This window comes from Ranitomeya variabilis, chromosome 1 (assembly GCF_051348905.1).
Source record: "Ranitomeya variabilis isolate aRanVar5 chromosome 1, aRanVar5.hap1, whole genome shotgun sequence".
In the NCBI taxonomy this organism is placed as follows: domain Eukaryota; kingdom Metazoa; phylum Chordata; class Amphibia; order Anura; family Dendrobatidae; genus Ranitomeya; species Ranitomeya variabilis.
The window spans coordinates 390,120,681-390,134,183 of NC_135232.1; the positions used below are offsets into that span (position 1 = coordinate 390,120,681).

Sequence of the window (13,503 nt, forward strand, 5' to 3'; positions counted from 1 at the left end):
TGAGTGGAAACTCTACAAATGCTCCTGCAAATCTCATAGCTCCTCAAAAATTTGGAGTTTCTGCCCAGATTCTGCTCTGAAAACTCAGCTAAAAACCTCTGTGTGCACATAGTCTTGTAGAGTTTCTGCCCTGAAAATGCAGGAAAAATATAACTTAGTGTGAACACACACTCATAGCTATTTTGAGTGATTTATTCCACTTCAGGGTTTGAAAAATGCCAGGTGAAAATAATAGGGGATATTGCATCTTTGAAGCAGATCCTGATGGAATTTGCTCTAAAGTAGACACTGTAAATCAAAAGGCTGCAAAGAAAAAGCTTTAGAAAAAAACTCTTCAAAAACACTTCAAGAACTCTCAAAAAGTGCTTTAGGAACCACTTTATAAAGCTAAACCTCCTTTAAAAGCTCCCCAATGAAAGGGTGTTTTTGCTTTAAAAAGTCTTCTTTTTTGAATGCCTCAATAAAACTCCATCTGCATATATCCTAATACAGACACAAAAAAATTCAGACATCATTCTTAAATTTGGCATAATTGAAAATGTAAATGAAAATCATGGCCAGAGATCTAATGCTATGTGGAGACAAAGACTTTAGAGCAGATTTGCTTTAAAATTTGCTTTCGTAAAAAGTTTCCACTTGAAAAACTCATCTTTTTTGAATGGCTCCATAAAACTCCATTTGCACATAGATTAATACTGACATGAAAAAAGTTTATGAAATCATTCTTAAATTTGGTACAATTGAAAATATAAATAAATCATCGTGCTTCTCTTTACATTTTTTACCATGCCTTACCTTACAATCATTGCTTGTATGGGTTGTAAGTTTTCATATGCATTTCAAGTTGATGTTTTTCCCATGTCAATGTCAAATTGGTACCTAAAGAAAAATCTTTGTACAGTTTCTTTGCATTTCTCCCATGTAGCATAGTAAATGATCCTTAGGAGTTACTGAGCATATGCATACCTCTAACAGGCTAATCCCTACATCGCTTTAGAAATTGTTCCTTTTCAATGGCTTCATAGCTCAGAGGTTAGAGCACTGGTCTCGTAAACCAGGGGTCGTGAGTTCGACTCTCACTGAAGCCTTAAAAACTCTTTGTCTCTCATATGAAAATTGCTTATCTGTTTGGTCAGTGGTACAAAGTTGGTGCGATTCAATATTGATGTTGATCCTTTTCAAAAGTTCTGGATAAGACCTTGATCATATATGACATTCGGGTAACGTGTGTCAAAGTCCTTTCTTATGCCACCTCTATCAGAGCTTTAGGAGTCTAATGACCCTTCTTCATCAATTCTTGATGTGTGATTTTGTAATATAAAGAATTACATATTTTATTAAAGCAAGCAGTAGAATTCTTTTCTTTGCCAATCCATCTGATTTCATTTTTTTGCACATCAGATTGCCAATAAACAGGTAGTCAGTTATAGAACTGAAGCTTTAGAATGTTTGCAAGTCATGCTTTTGCGTTGCAAGAGCAGTTGTTGGTTTGTTGGTGATGGGACATTACGTTAAGAGTGTGATTTCAAACTAGAAATGAAAGGACTTGTGTTGGTAATGCACCTGAATGGCTATTGCACTGTTCGAAATAGAGATCAAAAGATGTGTCAAAGTTTCGCTGGCTTCATAGCTCAGTGGTTAGAGCACTGGTCTTGTAAACCAGGGGTCGTGAGTTCAATTCTCACTGGAGCCTTTGTGTTATTTTGAAACTGAATAGTTTAATTCTTGAGCTTATCTTTAAAAATACCTGCTTAGTTGAAGGTTTATTATACTGAGAAAAAAATGTTCAGACATAATAATTACATTACTTGGAGAGTTTTCATCCATTTCAGGTTTGCAAAAAAAGTGGTAGCAAGTAAAAAAAATACTTGTTGCTTCTGTGAAGCGGATCCTGAGGAAAACTACTCCAAACTAGGCACATTCAAATCAAAAATCTGCAAAAAAGGCTTTAAGAATGAAAATCTCATTGCAAACTCTGCAAAAAATCCCCAGGAAACACATCATGAACATAAAAACTCTTCCCAAAAGTACCTAATAAAGTGGTGTTTTCCTAAGTGGGTTCTGCTTGCAAAACTCATTGTTTTTAAATGCCTTAATAAAATTCCATCTGCAAATAACCTAAAGATTCACACTGAGGTTTTTTCAGGAAATTTTGATCAACACTTTTCCAAACACCGCTAGGAGTTCAAAAAACACAAGTTTTGTTTGAAGTGTTGGACTGCGCACACACTCAGTTTTTTAATGAATTTTTGGAACAGGAACTGGTATGTGCATATGACGGCTTTTAAACTCAGGAGAAGTTGATGAGTTTTTCACGCAGAAGACTTTTCAAGAAATTTAGGAAATTTCTTCCCCTGAATCGTCTTTTGTATCATTTTTTTGGTTGTTTCCTGGACAATTTTGAGACGGCTTTTTTCGGAAGGTTTTCCCATGGTTTCGGTGAAGTCTTTTTTTCTGGTTGCATTTTTCACTCCATTGAAAAAAGAAGAAACAGTTAGCTCTTTTAAGCAAAATCAATGGCAAAACACTCAAAAAAAAAGTATTTTTGAAGTCCAGGCATGTATTGAGCTTTTCCACTGATTTGTACTGTAAAATACACAGCATGTTCCTGGTGGAAAACGCTAATAGAATGGACATGTGACTTCTTTTAACCGCTTGGCGTTTTTAGAAACCTGAAGTGGTCAAAAGACATTCAAAAACCTCAACATAGACAGAGCAAGTCAGTTTTACATAGAATTGCTTATGTTCATTCTTTTGAGCAATGTTTGATAGTGTTTTCAAATGATTCCAATGGCGGAAGCTGCCTGAAAAAAGACATCATGTGCACATAGCCACCTAGTTGAAACTGAGTGGAAACTCTACAAATGCTCCTGCAAATCTCATAGCTCCTCAAAAATTTGGAGTTTCTGCCCAGATTCTGCTCTGAAAACTCAGCTAAAAACCTCTGTGTGCACATAGTCTTGTAGAGTTTCTGCCCTGAAAATGCAGGAAAAATATAACTTAGTGTGAACACACACTCATAGCTATTTTGAGTGATTTATTCCACTTCAGGGTTTGAAAAATGCCAGGTGAAAATAATAGGGGATATTGCATCTTTGAAGCAGATCCTGATGGAATTTGCTCTAAAGTAGATACTGTAAATCAAAAGGCTGCAAAGAAAAAGCTTTAGAAAAAAACTCTTCAAAAACACTTCAAGAACTCTCAAAAAGTGCTTTAGGAACCACTTTATAAAGCTAAACCTCCTTTAAAAGCTCCCCAATGAAAGGGTGTTTTTGCTTTAAAAAGTCTTCTTTTTTGAATGCCTCAATAAAACTCCATCTGCATATATCCTAATACAGACACAAAAAAATTCAGACATCATTCTTAAATTTGGCATAATTGAAAATGTAAATGAAAATCATGGCCAGAGATCTAATGCTATGTGGAGACAAAGACTTTAGAGCAGATTTGCTTTAAAATTTGCTTTCGTAAAAAGTTTCCACTTGAAAAACTCATCTTTTTTGAATGGCTCCATAAAACTCCATTTGCACATAGATTAATACTGACATGAAAAAAGTTTATGAAATCATTCTTAAATTTGGTACAATTGAAAATATAAATAAATCATCGTGCTTCTCTTTACATTTTTTACCATGCCTTACCTTACAATCATTGCTTGTATGGGTTGTAAGTTTTCATATGCATTTCAAGTTGATGTTTTTCCCATGTCAATGTCAAATTGGTACCTAAAGAAAAATCTTTGTACAGTTTCTTTGCATTTCTCCCATGTAGCATAGTAAATGATCCTTAGGAGTTACTGAGCATATGCATACCTCTAACAGGCTAATCCCTACATCGCTTTAGAAATTGTTCCTTTTCAATGGCTTCATAGCTCAGAGGTTAGAGCACTGGTCTCGTAAACCAGGGGTCGTGAGTTCGACTCTCACTGAAGCCTTAAAAACTCTTTGTCTCTCATATGAAAATTGCTTATCTGTTTGGTCAGTGGTACAAAGTTGGTGCGATTCAATATTGATGTTGATCCTTTTCAAAAGTTCTGGATAAGACCTTGATCATATATGACATTCGGGTAACGTGTGTCAAAGTCCTTTCTTATGCCACCTCTATCAGAGCTTTAGGAGTCTAATGACCCTTCTTCATCAATTCTTGATGTGTGATTTTGTAATATAAAGAATTACATATTTTATTAAAGCAAGCAGTAGAATTCTTTTCTTTGCCAATCCATCTGATTTCATTTTTTTGCACATCAGATTGCCAATAAACAGGTAGTCAGTTATAGAACTGAAGCTTTAGAATGTTTGCAAGTCATGCTTTTGCGTTGCAAGAGCAGTTGTTGGTTTGTTGGTGATGGGACATTACGTTAAGAGTGTGATTTCAAACTAGAAATGAAAGGACTTGTGTTGGTAATGCACCTGAATGGCTATTGCACTGTTCGAAATAGAGATCAAAAGATGTGTCAAAGTTTCGCTGGCTTCATAGCTCAGTGGTTAGAGCACTGGTCTTGTAAACCAGGGGTCGTGAGTTCAATTCTCACTGGAGCCTTTGTGTTATTTTGAAACTGAATAGTTTAATTCTTGAGCTTATCTTTAAAAATACCTGCTTAGTTGAAGGTTTATTATACTGAGAAAAAAATGTTCAGACATAATAATTACATTACTTGGAGAGTTTTCATCCATTTCAGGTTTGCAAAAAAACGTGGTAGCAAGTAAAAAAAATACTTGTTGCTTCTGTGAAGCGGATCCTGAGGAAAACTACTCCAAACTAGGCACATTCAAATCAAAAATCTGCAAAAAAGGCTTTAAGAATGAAAATCTCATTGCAAACTCTGCAAAAAATCCCCAGGAAACACATCATGAACATAAAAACTCTTCCCAAAAGTACCTAATAAAGTGGTGTTTTCCTAAGTGGGTTCTGCTTGCAAAACTCATTGTTTTTAAATGCCTTAATAAAATTCCATCTGCAAATAACCTAAAGATTCACACTGAGGTTTTTTCAGGAAATTTTGATCAAAACTTTTCCAAACACCACTAGGAGTTCAAAAAACACAAGTTTTGTTTGAAGTGTTGGACTGCGCACACACTCAGTTTTTTAATGAATTTTTGGAACAGGAACTGGTATGTGCATATGATGGCTTTTAAACTCAGGAGAACTTGATGAGTTTTTCACGCAGAAGACTTTTCAAGAAATTTAGGACATTTCTTCCCCTGAATCGTCTTTTGTATCATTTTTTGTCTTTTTTTCTGGTTGCATTTTTCACTCCATTGAAAAAATAAGAAACAGTTAGCTCTTTTAAGCAAAATCAATGGCAAAACACTCAAAAAAAAAGTCTTTTTGAAGTCCAGGCATGTATTGAGCTTTTCCACTGATTTGTACTGTAAAATACACAGCATGTTCCTGGTGGAAAACGCTAATAGAATGGACATGTGACTTCTTTTAACCGCTTGGCGTTTTTAGAAACCTGAAGTGGTCAAAAGACATTCAAAAACCTCAACATAGACAGAGCAAGTCAGTTTTACATAGAATTGCTTATGTTCATTCTTTTGAGCAATGTTTGATAGTGTTTTCAAATGATTCCAATGGCGGAAGCTGCCTGAAAAAAGACATCATGTGCACATAGCCACCTAGTTGAAACTGAGTGGAAACTCTACAAATGCTCCTGCAAATCTCATAGCTCCTCAAAAATTTGGAGTTTCTGCCCAGATTCTGCTCTGAAAACTCAGCTAAAAACCTCTGTGTGCACATAGTCTTGTAGAGTTTCTGCCCTGAAAATGCAGGAAAAATATAACTTAGTGTGAACACACACTCATAGCTATTTTGAGTGATTTATTCCACTTCAGGGTTTGAAAAATGCCAGGTGAAAATAATAGGGGATATTGCATCTTTGAAGCAGATCCTGATGGAATTTGCTCTAAAGTAGACACTGTAAATCAAAAGGCTGCAAAGAAAAAGCTTTAGAAAAAAACTCTTCAAAAACACTTCAAGAACTCTCAAAAAGTGCTTTAGGAACCACTTTATAAAGCTAAACCTCCTTTAAAAGCTCCCCAATGAAAGGGTGTTTTTGCTTTAAAAAGTCTTCTTTTTTGAATGCCTCAATAAAACTCCATCTGCATATATCCTAATACAGACACAAAAAAATTCAGACATCATTCTTAAATTTGGCATAATTGAAAATGTAAATGAAAATCATGGCCAGAGATCTAATGCTATGTGGAGACAAAGACTTTAGAGCAGATTTGCTTTAAAATTTGCTTTCGTAAAAAGTTTCCACTTGAAAAACTCATCTTTTTTGAATGGCTCCATAAAACTCCATTTGCACATAGATTAATACTGACATGAAAAAAGTTTATGAAATCATTCTTAAATTTGGTACAATTGAAAATATAAATAAATCATCGTGCTTCTCTTTACATTTTTTACCATGCCTTACCTTACAATCATTGCTTGTATGGGTTGTAAGTTTTCATATGCATTTCAAGTTGATGTTTTTCCCATGTCAATGTCAAATTGGTACCTAAAGAAAAATCTTTGTACAGTTTCTTTGCATTTCTCCCATGTAGCATAGTAAATGATCCTTAGGAGTTACTGAGCATATGCATACCTCTAACAGGCTAATCCCTACATCGCTTTAGAAATTGTTCCTTTTCAATGGCTTCATAGCTCAGAGGTTAGAGCACTGGTCTCGTAAACCAGGGGTCGTGAGTTCGACTCTCACTGAAGCCTTAAAAACTCTTTGTCTCTCATATGAAAATTGCTTATCTGTTTGGTCAGTGGTACAAAGTTGGTGCGATTCAATATTGATGTTGATCCTTTTCAAAAGTTCTGGATAAGACCTTGATCATATATGACATTCGGGTAACGTGTGTCAAAGTCCTTTCTTATGCCACCTCTATCAGAGCTTTAGGAGTCTAATGACCCTTCTTCATCAATTCTTGATGTGTGATTTTGTAATATAAAGAATTACATATTTTATTAAAGCAAGCAGTAGAATTCTTTTCTTTGCCAATCCATCTGATTTCATTTTTTTGCACATCAGATTGCCAATAAACAGGTAGTCAGTTATAGAACTGAAGCTTTAGAATGTTTGCAAGTCATGCTTTTGCGTTGCAAGAGCAGTTGTTGGTTTGTTGGTGATGGGACATTACGTTAAGAGTGTGATTTCAAACTAGAAATGAAAGGACTTGTGTTGGTAATGCACCTGAATGGCTATTGCACTGTTCGAAATAGAGATCAAAAGATGTGTCAAAGTTTCGCTGGCTTCATAGCTCAGTGGTTAGAGCACTGGTCTTGTAAACCAGGGGTCGTGAGTTCAATTCTCACTGGAGCCTTTGTGTTATTTTGAAACTGAATAGTTTAATTCTTGAGCTTATCTTTAAAAATACCTGCTTAGTTGAAGGTTTATTATACTGAGAAAAAAATGTTCAGACATAATAATTACATTACTTGGAGAGTTTTCATCCATTTCAGGTTTGCAAAAAAAGTGGTAGCAAGTAAAAAAAATACTTGTTGCTTCTGTGAAGCGGATCCTGAGGAAAACTACTCCAAACTAGGCACATTCAAATCAAAAATCTGCAAAAAAGGCTTTAAGAATGAAAATCTCATTGCAAACTCTGCAAAAAATCCCCAGGAAACACATCATGAACATAAAAACTCTTCCCAAAAGTACCTAATAAAGTGGTGTTTTCCTAAGTGGGTTCTGCTTGCAAAACTCATTGTTTTTAAATGCCTTAATAAAATTCCATCTGCAAATAACCTAAAGATTCACACTGAGGTTTTTTCAGGAAATTTTGATCAACACTTTTCCAAACACCGCTAGGAGTTCAAAAAACACAAGTTTTGTTTGAAGTGTTGGACTGCGCACACACTCAGTTTTTTAATGAATTTTTGGAACAGGAACTGGTATGTGCATATGACGGCTTTTAAACTCAGGAGAAGTTGATGAGTTTTTCACGCAGAAGACTTTTCAAGAAATTTAGGAAATTTCTTCCCCTGAATCGTCTTTTGTATCATTTTTTTGGTTGTTTCCTGGACAATTTTGAGACGGCTTTTTTCGGAAGGTTTTCCCATGGTTTCGGTGAAGTCTTTTTTTCTGGTTGCATTTTTCACTCCATTGAAAAAAGAAGAAACAGTTAGCTCTTTTAAGCAAAATCAATGGCAAAACACTCAAAAAAAAAGTATTTTTGAAGTCCAGGCATGTATTGAGCTTTTCCACTGATTTGTACTGTAAAATACACAGCATGTTCCTGGTGGAAAACGCTAATAGAATGGACATGTGACTTCTTTTAACCGCTTGGCGTTTTTAGAAACCTGAAGTGGTCAAAAGACATTCAAAAACCTCAACATAGACAGAGCAAGTCAGTTTTACATAGAATTGCTTATGTTCATTCTTTTGAGCAATGTTTGATAGTGTTTTCAAATGATTCCAATGGCGGAAGCTGCCTGAAAAAAGACATCATGTGCACATAGCCACCTAGTTGAAACTGAGTGGAAACTCTACAAATGCTCCTGCAAATCTCATAGCTCCTCAAAAATTTGGAGTTTCTGCCCAGATTCTGCTCTGAAAACTCAGCTAAAAACCTCTGTGTGCACATAGTCTTGTAGAGTTTCTGCCCTGAAAATGCAGGAAAAATATAACTTAGTGTGAACACACACTCATAGCTATTTTGAGTGATTTATTCCACTTCAGGGTTTGAAAAATGCCAGGTGAAAATAATAGGGGATATTGCATCTTTGAAGCAGATCCTGATGGAATTTGCTCTAAAGTAGATACTGTAAATCAAAAGGCTGCAAAGAAAAAGCTTTAGAAAAAAACTCTTCAAAAACACTTCAAGAACTCTCAAAAAGTGCTTTAGGAACCACTTTATAAAGCTAAACCTCCTTTAAAAGCTCCCCAATGAAAGGGTGTTTTTGCTTTAAAAAGTCTTCTTTTTTGAATGCCTCAATAAAACTCCATCTGCATATATCCTAATACAGACACAAAAAAATTCAGACATCATTCTTAAATTTGGCATAATTGAAAATGTAAATGAAAATCATGGCCAGAGATCTAATGCTATGTGGAGACAAAGACTTTAGAGCAGATTTGCTTTAAAATTTGCTTTCGTAAAAAGTTTCCACTTGAAAAACTCATCTTTTTTGAATGGCTCCATAAAACTCCATTTGCACATAGATTAATACTGACATGAAAAAAGTTTATGAAATCATTCTTAAATTTGGTACAATTGAAAATATAAATAAATCATCGTGCTTCTCTTTACATTTTTTACCATGCCTTACCTTACAATCATTGCTTGTATGGGTTGTAAGTTTTCATATGCATTTCAAGTTGATGTTTTTCCCATGTCAATGTCAAATTGGTACCTAAAGAAAAATCTTTGTACAGTTTCTTTGCATTTCTCCCATGTAGCATAGTAAATGATCCTTAGGAGTTACTGAGCATATGCATACCTCTAACAGGCTAATCCCTACATCGCTTTAGAAATTGTTCCTTTTCAATGGCTTCATAGCTCAGAGGTTAGAGCACTGGTCTCGTAAACCAGGGGTCGTGAGTTCGACTCTCACTGAAGCCTTAAAAACTCTTTGTCTCTCATATGAAAATTGCTTATCTGTTTGGTCAGTGGTACAAAGTTGGTGCGATTCAATATTGATGTTGATCCTTTTCAAAAGTTCTGGATAAGACCTTGATCATATATGACATTCGGGTAACGTGTGTCAAAGTCCTTTCTTATGCCACCTCTATCAGAGCTTTAGGAGTCTAATGACCCTTCTTCATCAATTCTTGATGTGTGATTTTGTAATATAAAGAATTACATATTTTATTAAAGCAAGCAGTAGAATTCTTTTCTTTGCCAATCCATCTGATTTCATTTTTTTGCACATCAGATTGCCAATAAACAGGTAGTCAGTTATAGAACTGAAGCTTTAGAATGTTTGCAAGTCATGCTTTTGCGTTGCAAGAGCAGTTGTTGGTTTGTTGGTGATGGGACATTACGTTAAGAGTGTGATTTCAAACTAGAAATGAAAGGACTTGTGTTGGTAATGCACCTGAATGGCTATTGCACTGTTCGAAATAGAGATCAAAAGATGTGTCAAAGTTTCGCTGGCTTCATAGCTCAGTGGTTAGAGCACTGGTCTTGTAAACCAGGGGTCGTGAGTTCAATTCTCACTGGAGCCTTTGTGTTATTTTGAAACTGAATAGTTTAATTCTTGAGCTTATCTTTAAAAATACCTGCTTAGTTGAAGGTTTATTATACTGAGAAAAAAATGTTCAGACATAATAATTACATTACTTGGAGAGTTTTCATCCATTTCAGGTTTGCAAAAAAACGTGGTAGCAAGTAAAAAAAATACTTGTTGCTTCTGTGAAGCGGATCCTGAGGAAAACTACTCCAAACTAGGCACATTCAAATCAAAAATCTGCAAAAAAGGCTTTAAGAATGAAAATCTCATTGCAAACTCTGCAAAAAATCCCCAGGAAACACATCATGAACATAAAAACTCTTCCCAAAAGTACCTAATAAAGTGGTGTTTTCCTAAGTGGGTTCTGCTTGCAAAACTCATTGTTTTTAAATGCCTTAATAAAATTCCATCTGCAAATAACCTAAAGATTCACACTGAGGTTTTTTCAGGAAATTTTGATCAAAACTTTTCCAAACACCACTAGGAGTTCAAAAAACACAAGTTTTGTTTGAAGTGTTGGACTGCGCACACACTCAGTTTTTTAATGAATTTTTGGAACAGGAACTGGTATGTGCATATGATGGCTTTTAAACTCAGGAGAACTTGATGAGTTTTTCACGCAGAAGACTTTTCAAGAAATTTAGGACATTTCTTCCCCTGAATCGTCTTTTGTATCATTTTTTGTCTTTTTTTCTGGTTGCATTTTTCACTCCATTGAAAAAATAAGAAACAGTTAGCTCTTTTAAGCAAAATCAATGGCAAAACACTCAAAAAAAAAGTCTTTTTGAAGTCCAGGCATGTATTGAGCTTTTCCACTGATTTGTACTGTAAAATACACAGCATGTTCCTGGTGGAAAACGCTAATAGAATGGACATGTGACTTCTTTTAACCGCTTGGCGTTTTTAGAAACCTGAAGTGGTCAAAAGACATTCAAAAACCTCAACATAGACAGAGCAAGTCAGTTTTACATAGAATTGCTTATGTTCATTCTTTTGAGCAATGTTTGATAGTGTTTTCAAATGATTCCAATGGCGGAAGCTGCCTGAAAAAAGACATCATGTGCACATAGCCACCTAGTTGAAACTGAGTGGAAACTCTACAAATGCTCCTGCAAATCTCATAGCTCCTCAAAAATTTGGAGTTTCTGCCCAGATTCTGCTCTGAAAACTCAGCTAAAAACCTCTGTGTGCACATAGTCTTGTAGAGTTTCTGCCCTGAAAATGCAGGAAAAATATAACTTAGTGTGAACACACACTCATAGCTATTTTGAGTGATTTATTCCACTTCAGGGTTTGAAAAATGCCAGGTGAAAATAATAGGGGATATTGCATCTTTGAAGCAGATCCTGATGGAATTTGCTCTAAAGTAGATACTGTAAATCAAAAGGCTGCAAAGAAAAAGCTTTAGAAAAAAACTCTTCAAAAACACTTCAAGAACTCTCAAAAAGTGCTTTAGGAACCACTTTATAAAGCTAAACCTCCTTTAAAAGCTCCCCAATGAAAGGGTGTTTTTGCTTTAAAAAGTCTTCTTTTTTGAATGCCTCAATAAAACTCCATCTGCATATATCCTAATACAGACACAAAAAAATTCAGACATCATTCTTAAATTTGGCATAATTGAAAATGTAAATGAAAATCATGGCCAGAGATCTAATGCTATGTGGAGACAAAGACTTTAGAGCAGATTTGCTTTAAAATTTGCTTTCGTAAAAAGTTTCCACTTGAAAAACTCATCTTTTTTGAATGGCTCCATAAAACTCCATTTGCACATAGATTAATACTGACATGAAAAAAGTTTATGAAATCATTCTTAAATTTGGTACAATTGAAAATATAAATAAATCATCGTGCTTCTCTTTACATTTTTTACCATGCCTTACCTTACAATCATTGCTTGTATGGGTTGTAAGTTTTCATATGCATTTCAAGTTGATGTTTTTCCCATGTCAATGTCAAATTGGTACCTAAAGAAAAATCTTTGTACAGTTTCTTTGCATTTCTCCCATGTAGCATAGTAAATGATCCTTAGGAGTTACTGAGCATATGCATACCTCTAACAGGCTAATCCCTACATCGCTTTAGAAATTGTTCCTTTTCAATGGCTTCATAGCTCAGAGGTTAGAGCACTGGTCTCGTAAACCAGGGGTCGTGAGTTCGACTCTCACTGAAGCCTTAAAAACTCTTTGTCTCTCATATGAAAATTGCTTATCTGTTTGGTCAGTGGTACAAAGTTGGTGCGATTCAATATTGATGTTGATCCTTTTCAAAAGTTCTGGATAAGACCTTGATCATATATGACATTCGGGTAACGTGTGTCAAAGTCCTTTCTTATGCCACCTCTATCAGAGCTTTAGGAGTCTAATGACCCTTCATCAATTCTTGATGTGTGATTTTGTAATATAAAGAATTACATATTTTATTAAAGCAAGCAGTAGAATTCTTTTCTTTGCCAATCCATCTGATTTCATTTTTTTGCACATCAGATTGCCAATAAACAGGTAGTCAGTTATAGAACTGAAGCTTTAGAATGTTTGCAAGTCATGCTTTTGCGTTGCAAGAGCAGTTGTTGGTTTGTTGGTGATGGGACATTACGTTAAGAGTGTGATTTCAAACTAGAAATGAAAGGATACCAATAAATATACAAACGACACTGGCGCTCGCCACTATTGCCCACTCCCTGAGTGGGGATAACCAATGGGATCACCCAGCTGCTGGTAACACCAAAGAATGTGCCACTTCTATGAAAAACAAATACATATAACAACTGATACCGCGCTTGGGTGATACAGACAGAACCTGGCTAGCAAAAAACCAAAACCACATGAATATATGGCAATAGGTGATAGGCTATACGTTGTGACCAATCCAAATATAAGCTAATATGCGAGCCTTCACCCTGCGTATTGTTGAGACCGTGCATTCAATTGTATGTTGCTTGCAATATGATACCATGGACACATATAGTGCCCGTACCTTATGCGTTACTTATATACTAAAATGAACTCGGTAACGGCCGTGCATAAGTTCTTACCGAATAGAGGTATGGTTTGCAGGGAACAGATATATTGTGTTGTGATCCCGCTGGTCTGCTCGTTCTTTATTATTTAAAATCATGTATTCAAATATGGACCAGTACTGGTCCATATTTGAATACATGATTTTAAATAATAAAGATAGTTCTCATATATTTTGTATTTTTCTTATATTTGCATATTTTTATATTTTTATGCATATCTGCTCAGTATGACAAATATTTATTTAATAAACATATATTTATATTTTTAATGTGGTATACACCATTCTGAATATGGTCCAGAGCTAGTTTTTGTT

At 35.2% G+C, this 13,503-nt stretch overlaps 9 non-coding genes across 9 annotated transcripts; all 9 read left to right on the forward strand.

The window, feature by feature from the left end:
- The first annotated feature begins 1,015 nt into the window (after nt 1-1,015).
- On the forward strand, nt 1,016-1,088 carry TRNAT-CGU (transfer RNA threonine (anticodon CGU)). Its single transcript has one exon. It is a non-coding gene; the product is annotated as a tRNA-Thr (tRNA).
- A 532-nt stretch (nt 1,089-1,620) lies between these two features.
- Nucleotides 1,621-1,693, forward strand: TRNAT-UGU (transfer RNA threonine (anticodon UGU)). The gene has a single exon. It is a non-coding gene; the product is annotated as a tRNA-Thr (tRNA).
- Nucleotides 1,694-3,861: 2,168 nt separating this feature from the next.
- TRNAT-CGU (transfer RNA threonine (anticodon CGU)) lies at nt 3,862-3,934 on the forward strand. Its single transcript has one exon. It is a non-coding gene; the product is annotated as a tRNA-Thr (tRNA).
- Nucleotides 3,935-4,466: 532 nt separating this feature from the next.
- On the forward strand, nt 4,467-4,539 carry TRNAT-UGU (transfer RNA threonine (anticodon UGU)). Its single transcript has one exon. It is a non-coding gene; the product is annotated as a tRNA-Thr (tRNA).
- A 2,105-nt stretch (nt 4,540-6,644) lies between these two features.
- TRNAT-CGU (transfer RNA threonine (anticodon CGU)) lies at nt 6,645-6,717 on the forward strand. The gene has a single exon. It is a non-coding gene; the product is annotated as a tRNA-Thr (tRNA).
- Nucleotides 6,718-7,249: 532 nt separating this feature from the next.
- On the forward strand, nt 7,250-7,322 carry TRNAT-UGU (transfer RNA threonine (anticodon UGU)). The gene has a single exon. It is a non-coding gene; the product is annotated as a tRNA-Thr (tRNA).
- A 2,168-nt stretch (nt 7,323-9,490) lies between these two features.
- Nucleotides 9,491-9,563, forward strand: TRNAT-CGU (transfer RNA threonine (anticodon CGU)). Its single transcript has one exon. It is a non-coding gene; the product is annotated as a tRNA-Thr (tRNA).
- Nucleotides 9,564-10,095: 532 nt separating this feature from the next.
- TRNAT-UGU (transfer RNA threonine (anticodon UGU)) lies at nt 10,096-10,168 on the forward strand. Its single transcript has one exon. It is a non-coding gene; the product is annotated as a tRNA-Thr (tRNA).
- A 2,105-nt stretch (nt 10,169-12,273) lies between these two features.
- Nucleotides 12,274-12,346, forward strand: TRNAT-CGU (transfer RNA threonine (anticodon CGU)). Its single transcript has one exon. It is a non-coding gene; the product is annotated as a tRNA-Thr (tRNA).
- Nucleotides 12,347-13,503: the final 1,157 nt, after the last annotated feature.